Consider the following 14,999-nt stretch of genomic DNA (forward strand, 5'->3'; position numbering starts at 1 on the left):
TTTACAAGTGAATTTTACTGAACATCTAAAGAACAATAAATTCCAATACTATATAAACTATTTGGAAAAATAGGTGAAGTAGGAGTCCTACCAAATTCCTTTTGTGATACAAATATGGTGCTGATACCTAAACTGGGAAGAATCAAAAGAGATAAAAAAAAATTATAGGCCAATTTTCCCGATGAATATTGATGCAAAAATTTTAAACAAAATATTAGCAAAGAGATCACAGCAATTTATTACCCAGATCATAAACTATAACCAGGTGGGATTTATACCAGGGATGCAGGGCTAGTTTAATATTAGGAAAACTATTAGCACAATTGACCATGTCAATAACAAAAGCAAATCATGTGATTATCTCAATAGATGCAGAAAAAGCTTTTGTCAAAATACAGCACCCATTCCTATTAAAAATATATATTAGAAAGCATAGGAATAAATGGAGTTTTCCTTAAAATGATGAGCAGTATCTATCTAAAACCATCAACAAGTGTAATAGTGACAAGCTAGATGCCCTCCCAATAAGATCAGGGGTGAAACAGGGATGCCCATTATCACATCTATTATTCAATATTGTACTAGCAATGTTAGCTTTAACAATAAGAGAAGAAAAAGAAATTAAAGCAATTAAGAAACAAAACTATCACTTTTGCTGATGATATGATGGTATACTTAGAGAATGCTAAAGAATCAACTAAAAAATTACTTGAAACAAATAACAACGTTAGCAAACCCACATAAATCATCAGCATTTCTACATATTACCAACAAAGCTCAGTAGCAAGAGCTAGAAAGAGAAATTCCATTTAAAATAACTGTAGACAATATAAAATATTTGGGAGTCTACAAACCCAGGAATTATATAAACACAATTACAAAACAAATAAAGTCAGATCTAAACACTTGGATAAATATTGATTGCTCATGAGTAGGCCAAGCTAATATAATAAAAATGACAATTCTACCTAAATTAATTTACTTATTCCATGCCCATACCAACAAACTACCAAAATATTTTGTAGAGCTAGAAAAAATTATAACAAAATTCATCTGGAAGAAAAAAAGGTCAAGAATATCAAGGGAATTAATTTTTAAAAAATGCAAAGAAAGGTGCCCTAGCCATACCAGATTTAAACCAAAATTATAAAGTGGCAATCATCAAAACTATTTGGCGCTGGCTAAGAAAGAGAGTGCTGGATCAGTGGAATCAATTAGGTATAGGAGACACAGCAGTAAAGGACTACAGTAAGCTACTGTTTAATAAACCCCAAACCTCTCAGTTTCTGGGATACAAACTCACTATTTGACAAAAACTGTTGTGAAAACTGCAAAATAGTATGGCATAAACTAGGCATAGGCCAACATCTCATAGCACATACCAAGATAAAGTCAAAATAGGTACATGATTTAGACATAAAAGGTAACACCATAAGCAAATTAGGAGAGCAAGGAATAGTTTACCTGTCAGATCTATGGAAAAAGGAAGAATTTATGACCAAATAACAGACAGAGAACATTATGAAGTACTAAATGTATAATTTTGATTGCATTAAATTTAAAAGGTTTTACACAAACAAAGCCAGTGTAACCAAGATCAGAGGGAAAGCAGAAAACTGGGAAATGATTTTTATAGTCACTGTTTCTGATAAAGGCCTCATTTTTCAAATATACAGAGAACTGAATCAAACTTATAAGAATACAAGCCATTCCCCAATTGATAAATGGTCAAAGGATATAAACAGGCAGTTTTCAGATGAAGAAATTAAAGCTATACATAGTCATATGAAAAAATGCTCTAAATCACTATTGATTGGAGAAATGCAATCGAAACAACTCTGAGGTGCCACCTCAGACCTATCAGATTGGTTAATATGACTGACAAGGAAAATGACATTTCCCCAGGAAAATGTGAGAAAATTGAAATACAAATGCATCATTGGTAGAGTTGTGAACTAATTCAACCATTCTGGAGAACAATTTGGAACTATGCAACCAAACTGTGCATCCCCTTTGAATCTAGCAATACCACTACTAGGTCTGTATCCCAAAGAGATCATAAAAAAGGAAAAAGGACCTACATGTGCAAAAATATTTACAATAGTTCTTTTCACAGTGGCAAGATACATGAAATTTAGAGGATATTCATCAACTGGGGAATGGCTGAACAAGTTGCGGTATATGAATGTAATGGAATATTATTGTGCAATGAGAAATGATGAGTGGGTAGATTTCAGGAAAAAAAATGGGAAGACCTGTATGAGCTGATGCAAAGTGAAATGACCAGAACCAAGAAAACACTGTACACAATAAGAGCAACATTGTGTGATGATCCACTATGAATGACTTAGCTCTTCTCAGCAACACGATGATCTAAGACAGTTACAAAAGACTCATGATGGAAAATGTTACCCACATCTGGATAAAAAAATTATGGTGTCTAAATGCAGATTGAAGCATATGTTTTTTACTTTTTTTGTTTTGTTGTGTTTTTGTTCTCATAGTTTTTCCCTTTTGTTCTCATTCTTCTTTCACAATAGGACTATTGTGGAAATATGATTAATATGATTGTATATGTATAACCTATATTAGTTTGCTTGCTGTTTTGGGGAAAGAGGAGGGAGAAAAATTTGGAACTCAAAATCTTATAAAAGTGAATGATGAAAACTATCTTTACATACAATTGTTAAAACAAATACTATTAAGTGAGAAAAAAGAAATAAAATTTTAAAAACAAATAATAAAAACAGTTAACATTAATATAGCATTTGCCCTATGCCAAGCATTCTGTTAAGCATTTTATAATCACATGATCATCACAATGTCCCAAGGAGGTTGGTGCTACTATCCTCTTACAAACAGTAAACTGACATAAAGAGATTTGTGTGGGGTCCCACAACTAATAAATTTCTTTTTTTTTTTTTTTTTTAAATGCAATTTATTTCTTTAACATATTTGGTTTTCAGCATTGATTTTCACAACAGTTTGAATTACAAATTTTCTCCCCATTTCTGCCCTCCCCCCCCACTCCAAGATGGCGTATATTCTGGTTGCCCTGTTCCCCAGTCAGCCCTCCCCTCTATCACCCCCCTCCCCTCTCATCCCCTTTTCCCTTCCTTTCTTGTAGGGCAAGATAAATTTCTACGCCCCATTGCCTGTGTATCTTATTTTTTAGTTGCATACAAAAAGTTTTTTTGTTTTTGAACATCTGATTTTAAAACTTTGAGTTCCAAATTCCCTTCCCTCTTCCCTTCCCACCCACCCTCCCTAAGAAGTTGAGCAATTCAACCTAGGCCACACATGTATTATTATGTATAACCCTTCCACAATACTCATGTTGTGAAAGGCTAACTACATTTTGCTCCTTCCCAACCCATCCCGCTTTATTGAATTTTCTCCCTTGACCCTGTCCCCTTTCCAAAGTGTTTGTTTTGATTACCTCCACCCCCATCTGTCCTCCACTCCATCATCCCCCCACCTTTTATTTTTATTTTTTATCTTCCTCCCTCTTCTTTCCTGTGGGGTAAGATACCCAACTGAGTATGTATGGTATTCCCCCTCAGGCCAAATCTGATGAGAGCAAGGTTCACTCATTCCCCCCTCACCTGCCCTCTCCCCTCCTCCCAAAGAACTGCTTCCTCTTGCCACCTTTATGCGAGATAATCCACCCCATTCTATCTCTCCCTATCTCCCTCTCTCAGTATGTTACTCTCTCATCCCTTAATTTCATTTTATTTCTTTTAGATATCTTCCCTTCATCCTCAACTCACCCTGTGTCTGCTCTCTCTCTTTTACATATCTATATATACACATACATACACATACATACATATACACATAGATACATACATACATACACATTCACTTATATATATACTTAAACATATATATATATGCATATATATATATATGCATATTCCCTTCAACTACCCTAATACTGAGGTCTCATGAATCATACTCATCATCTTTCCATGTAGGAATGTAAACAAAACAGTTCAACTTTAGTAAGTCCCTTACGGTTTTTCTTTCTTGTTTACCTTTTCATGCTTCTCTTGATTCTTGTGTTTGAAAGTCAAATTTTCTATTCAGTTCTGGTCTTTTCACTGAGAAAGCTTGAAAGTCCTCTATTTTATTGAAAATCCATATTTTGCCTTGGAACATGATACTCAGTTTTGCTGGGTAGGTGATTCTAGGTTTTAATCCTAGCTCCATTGACCTCCGGAATATCGCATTCCAAGCCCTTCGATCTCTTAATGTAGAAGCTGCCAGATCTTGGGTTATTCTGATTGGGTTTCCACAATACTCAAATTGTTTCTTTCTGGCTGCTTGCAGTATTTTCTCCTTGATCTGGGAGCTCTGGAATTTGGCAACAATATTCCTAGGAGATTTCTTTTTGGGATCTATTTGCAGAGGCGATCGATGGATTCTTTCAATTTCTATTTTGCCCTGTGGCTCTAGAATATCAGGGCAGTTCTCCTTGATAATTTCCTGTAAGATGGTATCTAGGCTCTTTTTTTGATCATGGCTTTCAGGTAGTCCAATAATTTTTAAATTATCTCTCCTGGATCTATTTTCCAGGTCAGTGGTTTTTCCAAGGAGATATTTCACATTGTCTTCCATTTTTTCATTCCTCTGGTTCTGTTTTATAATATCCTGATTTCTCATAAATTCACTAGCTTCCACTTGCTCCAATCTAATTTTTAAAGTAGTATTTTCTTCAGTGGTCTTTTGGACCTCCTTTTCCATTTGGGTAATTAATAAATTTCTTAATGCCAAATAGCAAATATCTTTTATCATCAAATACTTAGAAATATACATAACATTTTACACATGGTTTCAGTCCATGCCTGTTATTATTTCGTTAATTTAAAGTATGCTGGGCTATGGATGAGTGATTTTTGGCCCAGGCAGTTAACTCTAAGAAGTTGCTGGCAAAGTGTTGTCTGGTTTTTTTGTTTGTTTTTGTTTTTGTTGTTGTTTTCAGGCAGAGAAGACTTTAAGAGTTTTTGCAGAGGGAATTAAATAATTCTCAGTTTGAACAGTGCAAGGAAATGTTGAAGATCTTATATAATAATCACAGATCACAATAACCAATATTTTTGACCATATGCAATATTTGTCTAGTGTTAGATTTAATATGGGCTTCCTGTACATTTATCCTGAAAGGTAAGCAGACAGAATTATGTGGACATAATTCTGGTGGACACACGGCAGATATTTATCTGACTTAGAGACTAAAGCTGGTTAAAGACTGATTTCTAAAAATCTTTTCCTTTCCATTTTCTAGCTCTTAACTGAAGTCAAGTTACTGCACTTTAACCAAAGCATGGGTCTAGTTCCTGAGATCTTAAAACATTGACACCCTAACTCAGTTATCAATATGCCATAAAAGGAAGAACTCAATATTACTGATTTTTAAATTTTTTACAACATATTTACTTCAGTCTTTTAATAATTAAATCCATAACCTAAAAGAACTAAAGAAGAGCAAACTTTTCTAGCAATATTTCTAAAACAATTAGTTATTAAATTAATGTTAGGCACTTTTCTGCAACACATTACAAATCAGATAACTGAGACATAATAAATTTCACTTAAAATGAGACTAGAATAAATTCTATCACATCTGGATCTATTTTCCAAACAATATCATATAGAACCTTATTTTCTAATTTTGGTGGTTTAATAATATATTTTACACAAGGGCTACTTATTTTAAACATTTCATATTATAGGATTCACTATTCCCATCTAATCTACTGCCAATGATTCTAAAAGTCATGTTGTATAAGTGATTTTAATTATCACACTTAGGAATATGTTTCTAATCAAATTTCTCTAAAACACTCTGTATTGCCTTTCAAATCAAGTTACAAAATTTTTCTTTCTCAATCTATGTACTTACACAAAAGTCAAACTTGCCTTTACCTTCTCAGCAAGATTAGACTATCTGAAACTGTCACATGGAACAAGAATGGCTTGGAGCACTTGGACCTGATATTTCCCAAGCCTTCCTTTTTATTCCCAAGCCTGTTAACAGCTTACAAAAAGCTTGACTGCCTACTTAGCAACGGAGATCTATTATATTGCTTAAAAACAGTTTTCTAAATTAGAAGTCATACCCACCCTCCTTTCTGTCCTGCCACTCTTCATTCCTTTTTCAAAATTTGGAAAGAGTCAACGCTCAATAATTTACAAATCAAGAGAGCTGTATTTCACATCTTTCACCAACTGTACTTATAGAAACAGCTTTTACAATGGTAATACATGTTTTAAACATAAATTGCTGAAATCCTTAAGTGATTGCATTTAAGGCTATGGTAAAAAAAAAGGCTTGTTCATAGTGTCTTAAAAGACACTTATTTTTGCAGTTTTAAACACATTGCCTGATGTCAGATATATTGGATGGGCAAAAGACAGTTCCTTAGATTTAATTTAAACATAATCTACAAATTTTAGCTTTGAGGTCCCATTACACCTGAATCCATCTGACTTTGGAGTGACCAAAAAAATCTCTTTTGCCAAGTGGTTCTAAGTGGTTACTTAACTTAGTTAACCTCAAAAATCAAAGATTAGCTTTCCCTCACCAGCCCTTGCAGGATATGGCTGGGTTACTACCCATGTTTGCGGGCCTACTTAGTCTAAGATCTTACCAGGAAAAAAAGACACATTGGCATTTTTTACTCAGAGAAATCTCTTCTCTGATTCCACCTCCAAATTCTGTTAACTCGCAATCAAAAGTCAGAAAGAAAACTCTTTACATTTACCCCTTTTAAATACTATTGCACTGCTGGTGAAGCTGTGAACTGATCCAACCTCTGAGAGCAATTTGCAACTATGCCTAAATGCAACCAAACTGTGCATCCCCTTTGAAACTGGCAATACCAGTACTAGGTCTGTATGCCAAAGAGATCATAAAAAAGGGAAAAGGACCTACATGTGCAAAAATATTTGTAACAGCTCTTTTCATGGTGACAAAATACTAGAAAATGAGGGGATGCCCATCAATAGTGGAATGCTGAATAAGTGGTGTTATATGAATGTAATGGAATTGTGCAATAAGAAATGATGACCAGGTAGATTTCAGAAAAACCTGAAAATACTTGTATGAACTGATGCAAAGTGAAATGCACAGAACCAAGAAAACATTGTACACAGTAACAGCAACATTGTGTGATGCTGAACTATGAATGACTTAGCTTTTCTCAGAAATACAATGATCCAAGACAGTTACAAAGGACTCATGATGGAAAATGCTATCTACGTCCAGATAAAGAGCTGATGGACTCTGAATGCAGATTGAAGCATAGGTTTTTCACTTTATTTTTTTCATTTTTTTCCTTTTGGTCTGTTTCTTCTTTACAATTGCAGCTAATATGGAAACCTGTTTTACTTGATTGCACATAAATAACTTATATCAAATTACTTACCATTTTAGGAAGATGGAAGGGAAGGGAGGAGGAAAAATTTGGAACTTAAAATCTTGTAAAATGAATGCCAAAAATAGATTTTACATATAATTAGGAAAAACAAAGTTCTATTAAATATTTTTAAAATGTTTTTAAAGAAAACTACCCCTTTTAAAATACTATAGTCTGGGGAAGCCTCAGCCTACTTTTTCAGTTACCCCACCTAGCAAATGCAAGCCATTATCTTAATGATTCCTACAAAGACACAGACAAAAAAATACAGAAATCAAAGTGGAGATAAAAACTACTTTACTTTCTTATAAGAGCTTTCTACTCTACTTTTTTACTTGCCTGTCTTCTTCTTGCTCTGCTCACATGGCCACATCCAATCCTATATTTAGAATCTTTTAAATACCTAATTCCTTCAACATACCTCTGTCTGAAAACCCTAAGAAGAGTGGGCAGAGTTTAAATATTTAGCTGCCTGAAAACTTGCTCCCTAAGATTTGTAGTTTTTATAAGAGTTGTACATTCACAGTTTGCCTGTTTCATTGAGCCTTCTTACAAACCCAGGACTATTAATGAAACTTTACCTGCAAGAATTTTCAGACCATACCTGCTTATTAACTCTTTAAAATTAATAACAGGACTGAAATGGCCAGGCTCTGAACTAAAATGTACCCTGAAATTCCTCAAGTCGCCATCATCCTTGTTGCATCTTTGGCAGAGGCTTCCACAACATGTGCACACATCAAAACATCCCCATAAGCCTGGATGGAGGGGACCTTTCCAATAACCTTTAACCAAATTCTATTGATGATTCCTCTGCTGGTGAGGGAGAAAATTAGAGAGCTGCAGCATTAAAAACAGATAAATAGACACAGAACATACAAACTTACCCAGATAAAATTTAATTATTGATAAAAGGGAAATTTAGATCACAGCCAGAGTCTTAACAGAAAGATTCCCCTTGTAGAGAAATTCTCCACATGGGCCAAAGATATGGGAGAATTTTTTTTTAATTAAGAATCTAGAGTGCAAAGCTCTGGTTCCTTTGTCTGGTCCCTATGCTGTGACATTTAAAAGCTTGAGAGTTTCTGGGTAATTAATAATTTTATTAATAATGCTAGCATTTTACTAATGAAAGGGTCATCAATACTCTCAAATGCCAAAAACCCATCATGGGGGTGGGGTCACAGTTTACAGACCCTTGGAAGAGTGGGTGTTCCTGAGGTTAGCAATCAATTGTATTGGTTAACAGATAATGAGAGAGCATGAATATTACAATGAGAGGTGGACCTATTAACTTTAATTATGTCACTTTCACCATTCTGGTGCAGGCCCTGATCACCTCACACCTGGACTATTGAAAAACCCTGCTGGTGGGGCTGTCTCAAGTCTTTCTCCATTCCTTTTCATCCTCTACTCAGTTGTCAAATTAACTGAAGTTTGACAGCTAGGTAGTACAGTGGATAGAGTGCTGAACTTGGAGTTAGGAAGACTCATCTTCCTAAGTTCAAATCTGGCCTCAGACACTAACTGTGTGACCCTGGATGAGTCACATAACCTTGTTTACCCCAATTTCCTCATCTGTAAAAGGAGTTGGAGAAGAAAATGGCAAATTGCTCCAGCAGCTTTACCAAGAAAACCCTAAGTGGGGTTGTGAAGAGTTGGACACAACTGAAAAATGGCTGAACAACAACTGAAGCTTGCTTTGTGTATGCTCAGATCACTTACTGTGCAAGCACCTGATTTAGGGAGAAGATATGAGGTGTTACCTTACCACATCTGTGGGAGTAGTATCCTTTGATTGGCTGCATTGTTGGAACTAGCTGCATCTTTACAATAGCCAGAATGGGACAGCCTCCCCGTGCATGAAAATATCCAGGAAGTGTGAAGGTTCACCCACAGCAGAGGTGCCATGAATTGAACTGGTAAGGGATAAAGGCTCCTTTCTTCTTCTCTTTTAGGTCCCATGACCATAAGAAGGGAGCTGGTATTTCTGTTTACTCTGTTTCATCTGTCCTTTTAAGTTTCAGGTGCAGTAGGTAGAACTCTCACTGGATCTGGAATCACTGAGGCATGGTGATCCAAGCCCTGGTTACACTTCTTAAAGTGTAAATCCAGCCATGTTATTCCTATCAGTAAACTCCATTGACTCCCTATCACCTCCAAGATCAAATAAAACCCTCTGCTTGGAATTTAAAGTCCTTTCCAACCTGCCCCCTTCCTACATGTCCAGGATCCTTACATCTTACTCCCCTGCCCCAGCCCCTACATGGTCTGTGATCTAGTGACATTCCATATCTCAATTCTTGCCATGTTCACAGCCTCTCCTCCATGACTGGAATGCTTTCCTTCTTCATCTCCAGCTCTTGACTTCCCTGGCTTACTGCGAGCCCTAACTAAAATCCCACATTCTACAAGCAGCCTTTCCTGATCCCCCTTAATGCTATTGTATTCCCTCTGTTGGCTATTTCCAATTTATTCTATATTTACCTTGATTGCGCATAATTTGCCTGTTGTCTTCCCCATTAGATTATGAGCTCCTTGAAAGAGAGCAAGGATTGTCTTTTACCTTTCTTTGTATCCCGAGTGCTTAACCAAACGCCTGGCAAATAGTAGATACTTAGTGAATGCTTATTGATTAGCTGACTGACAGCCCAGCCCTGGGGAATCTCAAGTCCCTAAATTTCTCTCCTGGTATGCCAGAGAAAGTCCTGTAAATTATTTTTTTTTGGAGGTTTTGGAATTCACAGCTCCATTTTTCTTTTTCCCCCAAAATCATTATTTATTTATTTAATAGTTTTAGTTTTCAGCATTAATTTTCACAAGAGTTTGAATTACAAATTTTCTCCCCATTTCTACCCTCCCCACACTCCAAGATGGCATATATTCTGATTGCCCCATTCCCCAGCCAGCCCTCCCTTCTGTCACCCCACTCCCTCCCATCCCCTTTTCCCTTACTTTCTTGTAGGGCAAGATAGATTTCTATGCCCCATTACCTGTATATCTTATTTCCTAGGTGCACGCAAAAACTTTTTTTTTGAACACCTTCTTTTAAAACTTTGAGTTCCAAATTCTCTCCCCTCTTCCCTCCCCATGCACCCTTCCTAAGAAGGCAAGCAATTCGACATAGACCACATGTGTATCGTTATGCAAAACCCTTCCACAATACTCATGCTGTGAAAGACAAACTATATTTTGCTCCTTCCTATCCTATCCCCCTTTATCCAATTTTCTCCCTTGACCCTATCCCTTTTCAAAAGTATTTGCTTTTGATTACCACCTCCCCCTATCTGCCCTCCCTTCTATCATCCCCCTCTTTTTTTTTAATCTCCTTCTTCCTTTTTTCCTGTGGGGTAAAATACCCAATTGAGTGTGCATGGTATTCCCTCCTCAGGTCAAATCTGATGAGAGCAAGATTCACTCATTCCCCCTCACCTGCTCCCTCTTCCCTCCCAACAGAACTGCTTTTTCTTGCCACTTTTATGTGAGATAATTTACACCATTCTATCTCCCTCTTTTCCCTCTCTCAATATATTCCTCTCTCATCCCTTAATTTGATTTTTTTATAGATATCATCTCTTCCTATTCAACTCACCCTTTGCCCTCTGTCTATGTGTGTATATATATATATATATATATATATATATATATATATATATATATATATATATATATGTATGTATATATGTATGTATATTCCCTTCAGCTACCCTAATACTGAGGTCTCATGAATTATACACATTATCTTTCCATGTAGGGATGTAAACAAAACAGCTCAACTTTAGTAAATCCCTTGTGATTTCTCTTTCTTGTTTACCTTTTCATGCTCCTCTTGATTCTTGTGTTTAAAAGTCAAATTTTCTATTCAGCTCTTGTCTTTTCACTGAGAAAGCTTGAAAGTCCTCTATTTTATTGAAAATCTATATTTTGCCTTGGAGCATGATACTCAGTTTGGCTGGGTAGGTGATTCTTGGTTTTAATCCTAGGTCCATTGACCTGCGGAATATCATATTGCAAGCCCTTCAATCCCTTTATGTGGAAGCTGCTAGATCTTGTCTTATCCTAATTGTGTTTCTACAATACTCAAATTGTTTCTTTCTGGCTGCTTGCAGGATTTTCTCCTCGATGTGGGAGCTCTGGAATTTGGTGATAATATTCCTAGGAGTTTTCTTTTTGGTATCTTTTTGAGGAGGTAATTGGTGGATTCTTTCAATTTCTATTTTACCCTGTGGCTCTAGAATATCAGGGCAGTTCTCCTTGATAATTTCATGAAAGATGATATCTAGGCTCTTTTTTTTTGATCATGGCTTTCAGTAGTCCAATAATTTTTAATTATCTCTCCTGGATCTATTTTCCAAGTCAGTGGTTTTTCCAATGAGATATTTCACATTGTCTTCCATTTTTTTAAATTCCTTTGGTTCTGTTTTATAATATCTTGATTTCTCATAAAGTCACTAGCTTCCACTTGCTCCAATCTAATTTTTAAGGTGGTCTTTTGGACCTCCTTTTCCATTTGGCTAATTCTGCCTTTCAAGGCATTCTTCTCCTCATCGGCTTTTTGGAGCTCTTTTGTCATTTGAGTTAGTCTGTTTTTTAAGGTGTTATTTTTTTCGGTATTTTTTTTGGGTCTCCTTTAGCAAGTCATTGACTTGTTTTTTGTGGTTTTCCCATATCATTCTCATTTTTCTTCCTATTTTTCCTCTACTTCTCTTACTTGCTTTTCCAAATCCTTTTTGAACTCTTCCATGGCCTGAGCCCAGTTCATGTTTTTCTTGGAAGCTTTTGATGTAGGCTCTTTGACTTTGTTGAATTCTTCTGGCTATATGTTTTCGTCTTCTTTGTCACCAAAGAAAGATTCCAAAGTCTCAGTCTGAATCTGAGTGTATTTTTGCTGCCTGGCCATGTTCCCAGTCAGCTACTTGACCCTTGAGTTTTTCGTTGGGGTATGACTGCTTGTAGAACAAAGAGTACTTTGTTCCAAACTTGAGAGGATGTGCTGTTGTTTTCAGAGCTATTTCTACACATCCAGCTCTGCCACATAAGTGCTCCTCCTCCCCCAAGAGCCACCAATGAGGACCTGGCTCAGATCTTAAGCGGGCTCTGCACTCCTGCTCTGATCTGCCCCTTAATTCCTCCCACCAGGTGGGCCTGGGGCCAGAAGCAACTGCAGCTATAGTTCTGTAGGTGCACCACCTCCACTGCTCCTGGGGCAGTGACTGAAGTGTGAACGCCTTTCACTCTGTCCCAGCAGCTTTTCCCACTAACCTTCTCTGTTTTTTTCAGTGTTTGCAGGTTGAGAAGTCTGGTAACTGCCACAGCTCACTGATTCAGGGCTCTAGGGCCTGTTCTGCCCAGTTCCCCATTTGGTTGGTTCGGGTGCAGCCCCTGCTGGGCTCTGCTCCACTTCACTTCCAGTTCTGTGCACGATGGACCTTACCCAGCCACCATTCAGGCTGTCCTGGGCTGGAAACCTGCTTCCCTCTGCTATTTTGTGTGTTCTGCATTTCTAGAATTTGTTCAGAGCCATTTTTTATGGGTGTTTGGAGGGTCCTGGGGAAGAGCCTTAGGCAAGTCCCTGCTTTCCAGCTGCCATCTTGGCTCTGACCCCAAGTCCTGTAAATTAAATATGTTGACTGTCAAAGACCAGGGGAGCCAAACCCTAGGAAACAGAAATCAGGGGAAAAACCCATGGGACCCAGGATAATACCAAGTAAGACAGACCTCTCCATCTAAAAGTGGAGCAGTTTTCCCAGCACAAAACTCCAATTCAGGAACTAAAGCTGGAGGGATAGTAAATCAAAGAAAACGCCAACCAATACATAAAAAAATAATTGCAAATCTAACTCCATAACAACTGCAATAAAAGGAGCTTTTCCTCATGGACCTCATGAATATCTAGAAGAAATTGAGCAAGAGATAAAAAATGAAAAAAAAGATACTGAGGAAAGAATTTGGATGGGAATAAATAAATTAGAAGAGAAAGCAGTAAACCTCACTCAAGAAATGCATTCCCTGAAACCTACAACAGACCAAACAGAAACCAACAATTACACTTGACAGCAAAAAATATCAGAGCCAAAGCAACAGATTTTTTTTAAATAAAAGAAAATAGGGGGCGGAGCAAAGATGGCAGAGTAAAAGTGGGCACTCACTTGAGCTCTCCACCCAGCTCCTCCAAATACCTGGAAAAATGACTCTAAACTAATTCTGGAGCAGCAGAACCCATGAAATGACAGAGTGAAACAAATTTCCAGGCCAAGACAACCTAGAAGGCCAACAGGAAAGGTCTATTGCTATGAGCTAGGAAAGGAGTGCAGAGTTCAGCTCAAAACAAGCTAGCACAGACCAGGCCATACAAATCCAGAGCAGGCCTCAGGGGACTGAGTAACTGGAAGCTGTGGCAGTTTCCAGAATTCTCAACTCACAAATGCCAAAGATAGCTAAGAAGGTCAGTAGGAAAGGTCTGGGTGAGACATGAGTGTGGTCCAGGCCCAGCCCTGAGGCAGTGACTACAGCAGTGCCAGCAGTGGTGGTGGTGGCTGCTCCTTGAACTCTTGGCTCACAGATGGTGGGGGGATCAAGTGGCTGACCAGAGGAGGATTACAGGGAGCTCTTTGGTGGTGCTGAGGCAGGATTCTCTTGCTTTGCCTGTGCTTGGATCTGGGTTGCAGTCCTGGGTGGTAGTCCTGGGGTGTGGAGGAGCACTGCTGTGGCACAGCTTGTGGCAGCTCTGGAGAGGGAATCCTCTTTCACAGTTTCAAGGCAAAAAAAGAGTGCATGTGGTTACTCACAGACCAGAGCACAGGCCAGAAGAAGAGTAAACACCTGTTCTTTGATTATGCCACCTTGAAAGAACTGTTTACAGGTCCCTAGAAGTATCTCTCAAAACAGCTGCACAAAACCCCTGAAGCTTGAGAGTATATCCTACACACTGGAAGCAGAACTCAACTTTAACAAAGAGTTAAAAAGTCAAGTAATTGACTGGTAAAATGAGCAAACCGTGGAAAAAAACTCAGAATATAGTATCCTACTTTGGTGGCAAAGAAGATCAAAACATAAAACCAGAAGAAGACAATAAGGTCAAAGCTCCTACATCGAAAACCTCCAAGAAAAATATGAATTGGCCTCAGGCCAAAAAGGATTTTGAAAATCAAGTAAGAGAAGTAGGGGAAAAATTGCTAAGAGAAAGGAGAGTGATGCAAGAAAATCATGGAAAATGAGTCAACAGCTTACTGAAGGAGACCCCCAAAAATACTGAAGAAAATAACACCTTAAAAAATAGACTAACCCAAATGGCAAAAGAGGTCCAAAAAGCCAATGGGGAGAAAAAATGCCTTAAAAAGCAGAATGGGCCAAATTTAAAAGGAAGTCCAAAAGCTCACTTAAAAATTAGAATGGAGCAAATGGAAGCTAAGGACTCTATGAGAAATCAAGAAATTACAAAAATAAAAACCCAAAAGAATGAAAAAATAGAAGACAACATGAAATATCACATTGGAAAAACAACTGACCTGGAAAATAGACCCTGGAGAGAGAATTTAAAAGTTATTGGTTTACCTGAAAGCTACGATCAAAAAAAAA

Source organism: Trichosurus vulpecula, chromosome 5 (assembly GCF_011100635.1).
Source record: "Trichosurus vulpecula isolate mTriVul1 chromosome 5, mTriVul1.pri, whole genome shotgun sequence".
NCBI lineage: Eukaryota > Metazoa > Chordata > Mammalia > Diprotodontia > Phalangeridae > Trichosurus > Trichosurus vulpecula.